Raw genomic sequence first — 14,549 nt, 5'->3', positions numbered from 1 at the left:
GTTTCTTTTAAATCAACATTTGTTGACAATGTTATCCACTATTATTCTTATTAGTTGTGTCTTATTTTTATTAAATTTTTTTCTGTTGGATTTTTTATGAGAGATTAGTTTGGTTATAAGATTTTAAATGTAGCTATTATATCAGAATACATATTAAAATTCAAATGCAATATTTTTCTAAGTTTACAATCAACTATGTCCTTCCATAATTTAATTTGTTGAAAATAGGAAGCCTACTGGTAGTACATTTTAGTAATTTTAAAATCCTTTAATAAAGGAAAAATTACATTTTGGCTTTGAGAAACATCATCTTCAAGAATAACAACATTCTTTCACATTCATATATTCATAGAGCATAAGGTATTCACTCTATAGTACGTTTTTCGATTTGCAAATATTTTTGAGTAGAACATAAAAGAAATATTTAACTTCCTAATATCAGGGATGGTGTGAACATCAGAAAGCTACCTTTGTTATCCTAAAGCAACTTAGGTTTTGTTGAGAAAATATAGTTAAAAACAGTCTTATTCCAACCTTGAAAACCTCTCTACAGAGGTAGAAGAGAAAAAAAGCAATTTTATTATTGAATAAGCATGAAACCAGAATGTGATGCACATCACAGGCAATCCACTAAAGAGAATGCAGACAGAAAGGAATCTCACCCTTTTATATAGCCAAACAGATACAACCTATTGCATACACCTTTTCATTGTTGTGAGATTATCATAGGATGTAATGTACTTACACAAACTTGGATGTTCTATAGCACAGAGGCTATATGGTATAGCCTATTGCTCCTAGGCTACAAATCTGTACATGTTACCAAATACTGTAGGCAACTATAACACAATAGTATTTGTGGATCTAACTATATCTAAATATAGAAAAAGTACATGAAATATGCATTATAATCTTATGAGACCGCCATCATAATATGATCCATTGTTGAACAAAATATTGTGATGCAGCACATGACTACGTAGACCTTTTAGTAATTATTCAATCTTCCTAAATAGCTTTTTTCAGTTTTGCAACTCAGTAACATCCATGGCCATCATCTAATATAAAAGTCTTGGCCGGGCACAGTGGCTCATGCCTGTGATCCCAGCACTTTGAGAGGCCGAGGCGGGTGGATCATGAGGTCAGGAGTTCGAGACCAGCCTGGCCAACATGGTGAAACCCTGTCTCTACTAAAAATACAAAAATTAGCTGAGTGTGGTGGCGGGGGGCCTGTGATCCCAGCTACTCGGGAGGCTGAGGCAGGAGAATTGCTGGAACCTGGGAGGCAGAGGTTGCAGTGAACCGAGATCATGCCATTGCACTCCAACCTGGGCGACAAGAGCAAGACTCTGTCACCAAAAAGAAAAAAAAAGTCTTATTATAAGGTACAAACTGAAAGGCACAGATTAAACTTTGAGTGTTTAATGTATATAGCTATTATTATTTTAAGTCTTGAAGACAAACCTAGCCTATGGGTATTTTTTTTTCCAGCGTGGGATCTAAACCAATAGCTCTATAATAGTCAACAAAATATTAATGAGTAACAGAAATTTAGTTTCATGTATCAATCTATACTTAGATGGGAGGGAAGTTACATCACAAAGTTAATGAGGTAACAATAGACCTGTTTTTTGTAGTGGCTATCATACAATCCCAAGTTTCTATTTTTCTGTTAACTGGAATCTTTGTTTTCAATTAAGCCAATTAATTGTTTTTGTTTGTTTTACAAGTAGAGCTTGTCTTAGTCCATTGTGTGTTGAGATAGCAGAATATTAAGATGGGGTAATTTATGAAGAAAACTATTTCTTACATTTCTGGAGACTGGGAAGTCTAAGGTTGAGGAGCTACATCTGGAGAGGTCAGCTTGCCGTATCATAACATGGCAGAAAGCACCATACGGCTCAGATTTCTCCTCCCCTTCTTATAAGGCCACTAATCTCATCATGGGGGCCCTATTTTTATGACATCATATATCACTACATCCCAAAGGCCCTACCTCCAAATAGCAACAACGCATAAATTTGGGAATTTAATTTCTGACACATGGAATTTGGGGACACATTCAAACCATAGCTAGGCTTGAATACTTGGATGCATATTAGTTTTATTTTATTATCAACAATTATAAAGAAGGTGGTCTCACTTTTACTCTGTCAATAATAAAACTGTTGGTTATACAATTCCAGGTGCTGTTTCTGCTGGGAGGACAATTTGAGCTAACTGGAAAGGACATTGTGAGAACCATTACTGGGAGTACAGAAAGAAAAGGTCATGTAACAAGTAACTTTTGATTCCTAGTAAAATGTGATTCTTAAAGTAGTCAAAATAACCCACTGGAAATAAGACAGAAAGACCATCTAAAATGTAATATGTAATTTGTTCTCTAGAGTACCTTTTCATCTGAATTCAATACCATGATCAGTTACTCTTGAAAACTTAAATTTCAAGGCCTTGTGAGAACCACAGTCAAGTCTTCCCCAGGTGCTGTCTCCATGTGGGAAGCATAACTCCAGCTGAATTCTTTCTCTTTTGTTCTGGTTTTGGTTTTTGTTTTATTTTTTTTTAATGTCTGATAGCCAAATGAGTGATCAGCCGCACTTGAAAGCCTTCTTCCCAGCATGGTGACTGTATTTTCTTTCTGGAATACCTTTTTGTAGATGAAATTTCCTGGTCCACAGAGATAGCCAATTTCCACTGGTGTGTCCTTCCAGATCCTATTGTCTTTAAGTTTTAGGGTTTCTGGGGAAGAGATAAACACTTTTAGGCATTGGAAATGGTTAGAACAGGATTTGCTTATATCAGGCACAGGATGTGCTCTTAGACCCAAATTCATGGGCCTGCCATATGTAGGTTCAAAGAAAAGATTCTGTGCTTGATTGCAGAGGCAGCAGGAAAAAGACTAATGATAAAACTCTGGAGATTTTAACCCAGTACATAGCTGAGTCTTAGCTTATTATTTTTTTTAAATTTGATTTATCTACTTTATTTATCTGGAGGACTGAGGAATATAAGGTGTATGATACGTTATGGAAATCAGTACACATTTGCATAAATCCTAGGCAATGGTACAAATAAAATAACTTTCTCTGTCTGATTAAAATACTGTGGTATTCCAAAAGTTAGAACTAAGGCTTTTAAGAGAGTCTTTACCATTGCCTGAAAATCAGTTTTCATGTTTTGTTTCATTTTTTTTTTTTTTGAAGAGGGTAAGGCCTCAGGCCATCCAGACATCATACACACAGTAAACAGACAAAGCTCTTATCTTTTACATGTAGTTCTATGAAACTCAATTACCAAAATGTTTGTGGTAGTTACTCAGAAAACATTTCCTGTGGTTTCTTAGGAGTAGCATGTAAATAATTCTGCTGATGAATATCACATCTCTCTAATATGTTTGTATTAAAAAAATCTTTTTTGATGTGCAGGTTCAGGGTCTAGTGACTTTAAAATTCATCTTTTCTTGAGATGATTTGTTGATGACATAATAACCCTAACCAAGCCAGGCACGGTGGCTCACGTCTGTAATCCCAGCACTTTGGGAGGCTGAGGTGGGTGGATCACGATGTCAGGAGATTGAAACCATTCCGGCTACCATGGTGAAACCCAATCTCTACTAAAAATACGAAAAATTAGCCGGGCATGGTGGCAGGTGCCTATAGTCCCAGCTACCTGGGAGGCTGAGTCAGGAGAATGATGTGAACCTGGGAGGTGGAGCTTGCAGTGAGCCAAGATTGCGCCACTGCACTCCAGCCTGGGTGACAGAGAAAGACTCCGTCTCAAAAAAAAAAAAAAAAAAATCCATAACGAAAGAAAATAAAGGTTTTGATATAGGAATTATTATTTAATGGAATAAAGATCAGCGAAAACAGGACTTAGTAGAACATGGTAGGTACCTTGAATTTTTTCTTTGTGAGGTATAGAAACACTAGATCACTTTTTGTAAGAAGTTAAACTCACTCCATTACAAAATATTTATTCTGACTCTTGTGTTGAAAATAGAGTAAAGGCGACAAGACTGAAGGCAGAGAAACTGGCAGATGAGTCAGAAGATTGGTGAAACAAGTGAGAGATGCAGCATGGACCAGAGTAGCACCTGTGGACTTGGTTATAAGTGGGGGATTGGAGTTATGATTGGAAGGTAGAGCCAATGTTATTTCCTAATAAATTAAATATGGGTGTAAGGGAAGAAACATGAGTTAAAAATAACTTCAAAGTTTCTGCTGAGCGAATGGAAAGTTATAGTTGCCATCATGGGAGATAGGTGATACTATAGGTGGATCAGGTTTAGGTGTGAATAAGTAGGAAGAAGCCAGGAATTCATGTTCTGGGACTTTTTAAAATTTTGACATGTATATTGAATATTCAAGTGGAATGTAAATAGGAGTTGGAAAGTCAGGAAAGTGTTCTGAGATGGAGATGTAAATATGTGAGTTACTGGCTTTTCAAGAGTGTTTAGAGCATGGTAATGAGTGATGTCATCAAAAGCAGTAGGATGAATACACAAGAGATGTCTAAGGCCTGATACCTGGAATACTCCAATGTAAAGAGCTTGGGGAGAAGCAGAGAAACTACCAAAGGAGATTGAGATGGTGTTGCAAATAAAACAGAAGAAAAATCAAAAGCCATGTGATACCCAGCTCTAGGAAGCACAAATGGTTTGCACAAAAGCAAATCAAAAATGTGTCCTTTCCTCATGGCACAGTACTGCCATCTGCTGCAATATGTTTCTAAAAACTGTATTAAGATTATAATGCCCCCAAGGTAAATGTCCTTCAGTGCTTAGCTGTAAGCAGTAGAGAAAGTGTATCAAAGTGGAGGAAGTATATCAAATGTTTCTGATCTGTTTAAGGCTTATGAGTATTGAAAAACGATTAATGGATTTAGCAACGCTAAGTATGTGGTGACGTTGACAAATGTCAGTTTGAAGTCATAAAAATGAAAGTTTAGTTACTGTTGAGTTTAAAAGAAAGTGAAAAAAAATTGTACACATTATTTTCATTTTCTTTTAAACCCACAGTAACTAAACTTCCATTTTCATGACTTCAAAATGACATTTGTTATGGGCACCAAATAATCTGTACAACAAACCCCCATGAAACAAGTTTACCTATATAACAAACTGCACATGTGTCCCTGAACTTAAAAGTTAAAAAAAAATAACTGTAGATAGTGACAATGGCCCATTCTATCAAGAAATTTTGTTGGAAGAAGAGGCAGAGAAATAGGTTAGTCTGTAGTTGACATGGAAGTTGCTTCAAGGAAGTAGGGTGGAAAAATTGGTAATGAAGGAGAAAGAAGGAAAAATTAAGACCACAGCAGTCTGTAGTAGATGAGAGAGAATAAGATCTAAGGCACTAATGAAGGAATTGTCTGTAGAGAGAGAGAAATATATAGTTAATGCACAAGAGATGGTGAAAAACATAGCATGTGGGTAGAGGCTCCAGAAGGAGGGCAGATATGGTAATTAGAGTCTGTAGACACTTTCTTCTTTTCACAGTATAGTAAGAAGCAAGGTCAGCAAAAGCAAATAGGGATGAAAAAGGAGATTTGAGAGCTCTCTGGCTAGCATCTTCTCACTTTACTATTGCTATGGGAACTTGGGAGAATCTCAAAAGTATTTACAGACTTCTTGGAGAATACATTTTTATGATGAATATTTAATAGCACCAGCCTAAACAAATATTATTTAGTAGAACATGCTTGTTTTTAGTAATCTTCTTTCCTCACAGTGTTATCTGTTCTACTCATGTACTGCTGAGTGACCATTTCATCGGAATATTACCCAACAGGTTTGCATCCTTCTCTGACCTTGGACAGTGGCATGTGTTTCTAACCTGGTTTCCTTCTCCATTAATGATACACATTATTATTTAATTTCCAAACTCTGTCAAATAAATGTGTGAAATATATTCATGTGATAAAAATAATCACTGATAATTTGCAATACATTTGTGGAAGTGTGACTTGTACCTCATTTGTGTGCTAATGTCTAGTGCAGATCTCAGAGTCAGGCCAACTCTCCATTGTCCTCACGATCCTACTTGTCTTAGTCTGTTTTCTGATGGTTATAACAAAATATTTTGTACTGGGTAACTTATATTGAAAACATATTTATTTCTGACAGTTATGGGGACTGAGCATTCCAAGGTTAAGGGCTACATCTTGTGAGGGCCTTCTTGCTGATGGGAACTCTGTACAGACTTCTGAGCCAGGACAGGGCATCACATGATGAAAATGCCACATACGATAACATGCTGTACTCAAGTCTCTCTCCCTCTTCTGATAAAAACACCAGTTTCTTTCCCATGATAACCAATTAATTAATTAACTATTTAAATACAGGAAACTATGAATGGGCTAATCCTTTCATGAGGCCAGAGCCCTCTTAAAGGCCTCATGTCTCAGTACTGTCACATTAGGGATTAAGTTTCAACATGAGATTTGGAGGGGACCAACCATTGCTCTTCACTTCCTCATTTTCTGACCAAGGCCTTCAGACTACAAAGTAGCTATTTAATTCTATGTTTTTGACATTGTCCCATGCCTGTCTTTTAGTCCAAGAGGTATAGTTTTCATGGTTTCAAACAATACTAACAGTCCCAACTGTCTTTTCTTTATAAGATCAATATGGAAAATTTGATGAAATAAATGAAAAAACTGTATATACACTAAACTTCTATGAGCTAGTTAATACAGAATTTCTTGTCTCCATTGTTGATGGGAGTGACTAAAATTTGAGTTGAGTTTCTACCTAATTTCAACTTTTATTCTTGAATGGGGGATTTCCCCATTTTGAGTACTACTATATTCAAGAAGCCAAGCACAAGAAATATTTAAGGATAATAATGGCTATTTTCTTGTCCAAAGTGGATATTTTGCATCTCCAGGTTTCCAAACTTATTTATATTGTTCTTACCAACTTGTTGCCTGTAATCATATTTTTCATATTGATAGTGAGAATCTTTATCTCATTCTCTGCCTTTAAAGATAACTTTTATTATAGATTTTGTTACTGTTTACAGGATAGAATGTTACTTTAATTCCTAGTTTTCAAAGAGTTTTTATTAAAACCAAGTATTGAACTTTTGCTTATCTATTACACTAGCCATATATTTTTCTACTTTAGTTAACTACTTTGGTGCATTGAAAAAATAGATTCTATAATGCACAGCCAACTTTACAGTCCTGAAATAAACTGATAATTTTGTCATAATTTTATTAATATACCCTGGGTTTGGGCTAACCACTGATTGATTTAGTGGCATTAACATTTTCCTCTGTCTCACTTTGAGTCCAAGATAAAACTGGCCTATGGTATTATATTTCTACTTTCTTTGTTAAATAATATTACAAATGTTACCCTAACCTCATAAAACATATAAAAGAAATTTTAGTATCATCAAGTGGTGAGAGAATTTTTGTTTTCTATTTCCTCTTACTAATTGTTTCCAAGATACCTGGCTTCTCTGTAAGGCTAGTATAAAATGTTACACTTCTTACAGAATTCTAGCTCTAGATAGGCCATAATTACATAAATAACAGAGGATGCAAATCACTTCAAAGGATGAAACACAGAAATCGATGTAGTGAAGCTTTAGGCTGTCCAAGATAATGTTTTCTATTTAAAATATTGCAAATCTGGCCAATTGAATTAAATTCACTTTGAACAGGCTATAATAAGTACTTACTTTTGGTTTGAGTAAATACAAGTAAATCGCTTAAGAAAATATGGCATTATTACCCCTCATGGTGCATTTAAACTAGAATAAAAAATTGTTACGAGAGGAAGATGAAGTCACCAAGGGAGCTGAGAATTGTTAAAATAAAGAATGTCAGGCAGAATACTCATAAGGCTGAACTGATAACATAATTAGGTACTTGCTAAAAACTTACCAAGATACAACCTGAGCAATAACATCCTCTAGAATGGCAACCAGACTATATAGAGTGTTAAAATGAAGAAACTTGGTAAAAATAAGGCTAGCAATTAAAAATGAGAAAACTAACGATAAACAGAAAGGGTTCTGGAAACAATTCAGGAAGAGATATTTGAAAGGCATGTGGTATGATAATGTTTAAGTGACATAAAATTAATAGTAATATCAGGAAGCAAAAAAATAGCAGAAATGGAAAGATATAGAGTGAAAGGGGACACTCACTTGAATCAAAAGATTATATGAGTTCAGTACACTGAAATATTTCATTTTTCAATATGAAAGACATATAGTGACCTCTAGGCACTCATTTTAATATACAAGAGCCATTAAAAAGGCACTTCCAGGTGTTAGCAGGATCTACTCCATTATAACCATGGATGGGAGGTTTGCCTTCACTCTGAAAAGAGTTTCCTTTGCAGTTTTATGTGAGAAAAATACAGTATCAAAATGATTATATTGCAATACAGAATCTCCCTATTAACCAATTGCAATGACCCAAATATGATCCCACAAGGAGTGAATCTGGTTCATATAACTAACAAGGTGGATGAAATTGTTCATTCTGTATAATTGATGGTCAGTCACTGAAGAGAAGAATTTGGGATTGCATTTCAGGAAAAAGAACCAAAACAGTAACACAGTTCTGCTTCTACATAATTATACGGACCCTCATGAATCACTTGTGAAGAAAACAAAACAAAACCTCTTCTCAAAATTCTGTCCACTAGTTTCTAAGGAAAACAACGTGGTAGATAGGAAACATGGTACTGCTAGAGCACAGACATGCAGACAACGAAGAGAAATCTTTCTCTAAATTAAGATTTTTAAACATTGATTTTGCTATTTGAATATAGGAAGATGACTCCTGTTTTCTCATTTGATATATTTAATGGTGAGTTCACAGATACAATTGTTTCCTCGGCTTAAGGTCAATGGTCATGTTGGAACAGGAAAATAGAGAAAAATGCTGAAAGTTTTCAGCTTTAGTGTATTATCTATTAAAAAAAGTATTTCAAAGACACTGTTTTTACATTGTTTTAGTGAATTCAGTCTATGTTTCATGATCTTTTGGAAAACTGAAATAATCTCAAATTATTTCCTGAGTACAAAATGTCAATGTAATGAGAGTTTAAATGTGATGACCCAATTATTTCAATTAAATTATACAATATTTATTAGATTATAATAAGTTGCAAACTTGTATCACATAACTTTATGAATTGCAGAAGACAGAGGATGAAATAATACATAAGACCATAAAATTAATTATCTTATCATTCTTTCATAGAAACAGGCAATATATGCTTATTATAATATTTGACAACTTAGCTATCATAATCAGTTCTATCTTTTCACAATACTGTTTATCCTATTATAAACCTAAATTCCGTTTGATCAATTGTTGGTCTCAGAGCAAGGGAATCAGTCTTGCATGTATTAATTGAAGCTTATGGTATGAAGTACGGCCCAAAGATTAATTTTGCAAGAAATATAACTATAAAACAGATTCTGACACCTCTATACAACACATTAACACATCTTTGTCATAGCACGATTCAAGACAATGCCACTTTAGAACTTTAGTTCTCTGTTGTTGAAGGTTGGGAGATTTTGCAAAAATTTTTTACAAAGAAAATCTAGTCATATCAAAAATCTGCCATAAGAGAAAGATTTTAAGTTTTAAAGAAGTCAGAACTATAGTTAATGATACTGTATTGTTTACTTGAAATTTGCTAAGTGGGTAGCCTTAAGTGTAACACTATGTTATACTGATGTACAAGTGAGTCTTAAAACAAACACTCATGATTTTACTTGTAGCAATTTTGATTTGCTGTCTTTACAACCAAGCTTCTTGAAAGTAATTTTGACCCCCAGTTTTCAATTCCTCATTTAATATTATTTTAAGTCATAACACATTGCTTCATTTAAAGCTCTCCTAGTCATACTCCTAATTGTTCTTGTCTCTACCAGGCACTTGACATTTATCCAACCATTCAGTTATTAAACAAATATTTTTTCAGTGCTTACCTGCTGCCTATTGCTGGGATATGTCCTGGAAATCCAACAGTGGTTGCTTCTATTGTTTTGTCTACCTCCATAAATAGCTCTGCTTCTGTTGGTCTCCAGCAATGCTGTCCAGTCTCAACCAGTTAATTTTGCAGAAAATGTTGTAAAACTCATGTGCCAGCATTATCTTTCTTTTTGCCTCAAAAACAGAGCTTATTGACAATAAGAGTAAAGTGTTTCAGTTCAGAGGCAAGAATTATACAAGTGAACATTTTGAAGTAATGACAATGAGTGACTGTAACAAAATGTAGACTTATAAAGGAAACTACGTGATGCCCAGGTGCTGAAACACCATTCATAGTGGAGAAATCAAAGTCACACCATGTGTGTTTTACAAATCATTAACACATTCAGAATAAATGCATGAAAATATGAATAGCTTAGAGAGGAAAGAGCTTTTCTGTCCTACTTACTTACCTATCTGATAACGTGTGAAAATGGCTATTTCAACCCGTATACACATTCAGTGTAACATTTCCAAAACCTATACTTTCTCTAATATCACTGAGCCATGTCAGATGAAAATACACATAATTTCTGTAGCTATTGTTTTGTGCTAACTTTACAGAATTTGTTCAGTCAACAAACAGTATTACATTACTTAGTAGTGCCCTTGTCTCAGAGCCAGTTAATCATAAACATTCCCACAGGTTGAACCATCTAACAATGGAATGGATTCTCATGTGTGTTCTGCACACACGCTTCCCTATTATGTTCTATGAGAAGATCCAGAAAAGACTCCCTTCACTAAGGGATTAAGAAACATGGGTGAGGGGAGATTTTCCATCAGTGAAAGTTCTCTGGTTGCTAACTTCTGTGGGCCAGATATGACTATAAAAGAGGCCATAATTGAGAAATGCTCACAGATTTCAATAGGAATGATGTGATTCCAGAAAATCAGATGCAACATTATAGCACTTAACCACCTAACAAAATGTGGGCATACCTACAATCAAGGCTGGTAGAGTTGTACAGGTCATCAGAGTGCCTTGGACCAAGAAAACTTTGGCAGTGGCTAAATGATTTTGACATCCTTAGAACAAAATAGAGACCCTTTTAGAATATTGCTTAACTCATATGACAAGAAATTCTAAAGGGCTGGAGCCAAAAACTTGACTCCAGTCACCACTGTGGAGATACAGCCTCCCACCAAGTTTCTATGTTAATTTTCTGATTCAGAGCCCTTTGATTAAATAGGGTGCTTGGAGGACTCTGCACTATTGACGCACCACTCACAGTAAGTCTTTCCCCATGCCTTCCCCAAAGAGACCTGTGGCCTTTTTTTATAGCATATCTACTCTGTGAAGCAATTCACTGTGAATAGCTTTTCCTGGCACCTGAGAAGTTTACCTAGACTACTCGTCTTCATGGATTTCATAGTCTGGGACTCACTGGTCACATCTTTCTTTCCAGAATACTTTCCCATTTTTGTTGTTGTTGCTGTTTGTTGTTTTGAGACAGGGCCTCATTCTGTCCCTCAGGCTGGAGGGCAGTGGCACTATCTCCACTCACTGCAACCTCCGCCTCCCAGGCTCAAACAATTCTCCCACCTCAGCCTCCTGAGTAGCTGAGACCACAGGTGTGAGCCACTGTGCCCAGCTGATTTTTATATTTTTGTAGAGACAAGGTTTTGCCATGTTGCCCAGGCTGGTCTTAACTAAAGGGCTCAAATGATCTGCCTGCCTTAGCCTCCCAAAGGGATGGGATTACAGATGTGAGCCATCATGCCCTATGTGCTTTTCCATTTGATTCATGGAATAGCCTCTCCTGATTCTACTTCTATATTTTTAGCTACTTTGTATTATTGGAGCATAATATAGACACAGAAATGGTCCTAAATTATGAGAGTGTAGGTCAATGAGTTTCCCAAATAGAACAACGTCATATAATCACTACATTGATCAACAAATAGGGCAGCTCCCACACCTTAGATATCATTTTGACCTCTTCCAGTTAGTGACCATCTAGGTTTGTCATTACCTTGACTTCTAACACTGAATTAGTTTTGTCTGATTTTGAGCTTAATATAAATGTATCATACGGTATGCATTCTTTTATGTATGGCTTTTTTGCTCAGCATGATAAATCTAATGTTTGGAAAATTGCTTCAATGTTATATATCATTATAGTACATTCATTTTCTTACCTCTTTTGTGTGAGTAAACACAAATTACCCATTCTACTTTTGATGAACATTTGAGTTGTTTCCCAAATATTACTGTATTATAATGAAAACTGTTATGAACATTATGTACAAGTCTTTGGAGAACACATTATACACTTCTGTTGTTTGATTCACTCATTAAATATTTTCACCAGTGTTCTGAAATTGGTCCTCTTTGGTGATCACACATCACTTTTGTTACTACTTATTTCTTTAAAATTTCTACAAATACATCTGTCTACTGAGAACCTCTGAACTTTTAACAGGTACTTCCAGTACCTAATACTTAATTATTTTTCTTTAATTTTCCTTTCTATATTACCTTCTTAGATTAATGTGTGCAAGACACACCACAGAGTTACTTAAAAATATTGCCTTTTTCTTCTCATTTGGTAATGAAATGTGTCAGTTCTACTTAATTAACAACCCTATACTTAACCATCTTCTGTCACGGTCTTAGTTTCTGCCTTTATCTTATTTGAAAGTGTTTGTAAAACTAATTTTCTGATAGCAATGCTGATGTCTAGTGATTTAGAGTAGTTGGGCTGTTAAAAATTAGTTACCGTGTTCCAAGATAAAAGTTGTTATTATCACAAACTCTTTGAGCAATCCTTATTGTAGCAGTGCACAAGTGAATGAAATGAATATCAACTGAGAAACTGGAAAATAATAAGCAACAAAATGCTTGAAAGGAGAAAAAAGAAAACAGTTTTTTGTGAATGTTTGGTGGGTGAGTCCCCTGAGGAATGAATGCCTTGGTATTTGTGACTCCACGTAAATCAAATGGACATAAAAAAAGATCTCAATTTTGGCACCAACAAATTGATCTGACTGGATGGTGGCTGATAAAATGCATCTTTACCCCAAGTTCAAAAAGATCTTGGCTGATCAAGGCAGCAATTCAGAAGATAATAAAGTCTGGAGAGACTTGAACAAGTTTCGTGGAGTTTATATAAAAGGAAGACTGAGAGGGAAATATCAAAATATTGAGGAGTACAATACCATGATCATTATAAAAATTACATTATTGAAGGTTGCATATATGGATATATGCAAATGATATGAAAGGGATGAAACCTTTTCATAAAAATATAATAAAAAATCAACATTCATTTTCACTGGTAATTTATTCTAAGCCTTATTTCCAATGATGCTGTGTGTGTGTGTGTGTGTGTGTGTGTTCCTAGGATGAAATAAATATGTGCTTTTCTTCTGGGATTAAATCTTTTCACTCATTTTCTCATTGCTGCTTTGTGTTCAAACATCTTATGACAATTTGGCTTTGGCTTTATTTCTAAATGCTTCTCATTAGCACCTAGATACCTGCTGTATCAAACTTTAAATGTTTGAAATACTACATATAATTTTAGTTTTCTTGGCCTTGGCTCATATGGTTTAATTTTCCTGGAATGGTTTTACTTTACTTGACCATTTGGAAAATTCCTATTTTTTTTCTAAGATCCCATTCCTGGATCTCAGTATTTTTGAAAGCTTCTCTTGACCTTCATAAGCAAACCTGTGTTGTTACTTCTTGTGTCATTTTTTTCATAATATACAGCCTTGGCTCTTCACCTTTAGCATTTAAAAAAATTGACATTATTTTTTAAATGGAATTTCTAGCCCCAATGCTAAATTTGCTCACAATAATTTTTAGAATAAATTCAAAAATACACTAAGAAGATTCTTACACAAATAGTTCAGGTATCTTACTCTGAGAACACTGTTCCGTAGCTATTACCACTTTTCACATTAATATTTTCTAACATTCTTTGTTTTCCTTAAGGGAAGGAATGAATAACATTTATTGTCCTAGCACCTGTTATAGGGATGGACAAGTAGTATTAATTTAATAATTGATAATTTTTATTATACACTTACGTGGAACTTAATGTAGGTCTGTACAATTGTAAGCTTTTTATAAGTATTAAACTGATTAAGTCTCATTATTAACCTGTGAAGGTGCTACTCTTATTAATTCCTTGTTTTCAGGTGAGTAAACTCAACAGACAAGTTACTAACTTGCCTAATTTCAGACAGTTAGGAAAGCAGCTCTAATTAAAATATAAGAAACATGATTTCAAATTAAAGGAATTTATCCACTTCATAACACTCTGGAAAGTTGATTTTTAAAATATTTATTGTATAATACTGACATATGTACCAACATCAAATGTACAGCCTGAAAAATTATCCAAAAGTGAGCACAGCATTGTAAAGATGACTCATGTGAAATAATAAAATCTGAGCTGAATCCTAGGAAATTCCTTCTTTCCCCTACACAGTAGTAACTCTCCCTCTCACCATTATCCTCACATCTGTTGATACTTTACAGCTACTTCTTTCACTTAACATGCAGTTTGTGTGTAAACGCAACACATTGT

General features: G+C 34.8%; 1 long non-coding RNA gene across 1 annotated transcript in view; it reads left to right on the top strand.

Moving 5' to 3' along the window:
- Window positions 1-2,186: 2,186 nt before the first annotated feature.
- Window positions 2,187-14,549, top strand: part of LOC134760529 (uncharacterized) — a 39,192-nt gene continuing 26,829 nt past the window's right edge. Inside the window, exons 1-2 of the long non-coding RNA XR_010138122.1 lie at window positions 2,187-2,268; window positions 4,000-4,138. This is a non-coding gene — a long non-coding RNA (uncharacterized LOC134760529). The remainder of the gene's footprint in view (window positions 2,269-3,999; window positions 4,139-14,549) is intronic.

This window comes from Pongo abelii, chromosome 19, assembly GCF_028885655.2.
Source record: "Pongo abelii isolate AG06213 chromosome 19, NHGRI_mPonAbe1-v2.0_pri, whole genome shotgun sequence".
Classification (NCBI taxonomy): domain Eukaryota; kingdom Metazoa; phylum Chordata; class Mammalia; order Primates; family Hominidae; genus Pongo; species Pongo abelii.
The sequence above is the reverse complement of the archived record's forward strand: the minus strand, read 5'-3'. Positions and strand labels throughout refer to the sequence as shown.